Here is a 1277-nt window from a genome sequence, read left to right as displayed (position 1 = left end):
ATGTCCCTGTTGCTTTCATTCTGTTGGCAAGGCTTCAAAATTAAATGTTTTACCAGATGGTGCCATTTTTTCAGGTTTGGTCTATAAAGGGTCTATAAAGGGGAAGGGGAAGTCGTGGCCTAGTGGTTAGAGAGTCGGACTCGTAATCCAAAGGTTGCGGGTTCGAGTCTCTGTCCGGCAGGGATTGTAGGTGGGGGACTGAGGTGCCCTTGAGCAAGGCACCAAACCCCCAACTGCTCCCCGGGCGCCGCAGCATAAATGGCTGCCCACTGCTCTGGGTGTGTGTTCACGGTGTGTGTGTGTTCACGGTGTGTGTGTGTGCACTGCTGTGTGTGTGTGTTCACTGCTGTGTGTGTGTGTGTTCACTGCTGTGTGTGTGTGTTCACTGCTGTGTGTGTGTGTTCACTGCTGTGTGTGTGCACGTTAGATGGGTTAAAGGCAGAGCACGAATTCCGAGTATGGGTCACCATACTTGGCAGTATGTCACTTCACTCACTTAAAGCTTTATTCCTGTTTTCTGCTTCTGCGTATTATAGAGCCAATTGGATAAATAATGCAGCTATAATTGTGTAGGTGTGTTGGTATAGATGTCAGTGTGGTTTGTATGTGTGTGCTTGTAATATTTGAGAAAGAAAAACTACTGTAAATCACAAATCCAAGCACTGTGTGCACCAGCGGAGTTTTGCTGGCATCTAATGGGGAAAAGTTGGTACTGCATCCAAACTAAATCTTACTGAGAGCAAATATTTTGAGATATCAACCTCAAATTTGGAAAACAACTTGTTTAGATTTATAGCTTTGATTTTCTAGCAGGTTTAGAGTTCAACATGTAACATAAAATATATATTTTATATAAAATATTGTTCATAAAGCATTTTCATAAACCTCTATAACTTTTTTTTTTTTTTGTTTGTTTCTTTTTTTATTTTTTTTTTTATTTCAGTGATAATCTGCCATGGGTCTTCTTTAAAATGAGACCAAACTTAACTCTGTGCTCCCAAGCTTAAAAATGTTATGCACTAGGTACACAAAATAGTTCCTCTCAGCGCCGTTTGGACAAAAATGTCCCCATTGAAACCACTATTTTTAATCGCAGTGCCGTTTAACTGTAAAATGATGCAATTTTTGTTCATAGGCTTTCATTCTGTTGGCAAGGCTTCAAAATGTATTTATTTTACCAGATGGTGCCATTTTTTCAGGTTTGGTCTATAAAGGGTCTATAAAGCAAATACTTGCTTTATTCCTATTCTCTGCTTCTGCATATTATAGAGTCAATT

The sequence above is a fragment of the Barbus barbus genome (genome assembly GCF_936440315.1).
Source record: "Barbus barbus genome assembly, chromosome: 30".
NCBI classification, from domain to species: domain Eukaryota; kingdom Metazoa; phylum Chordata; class Actinopteri; order Cypriniformes; family Cyprinidae; genus Barbus; species Barbus barbus.
This window is presented reverse-complemented; position numbering follows the sequence as displayed.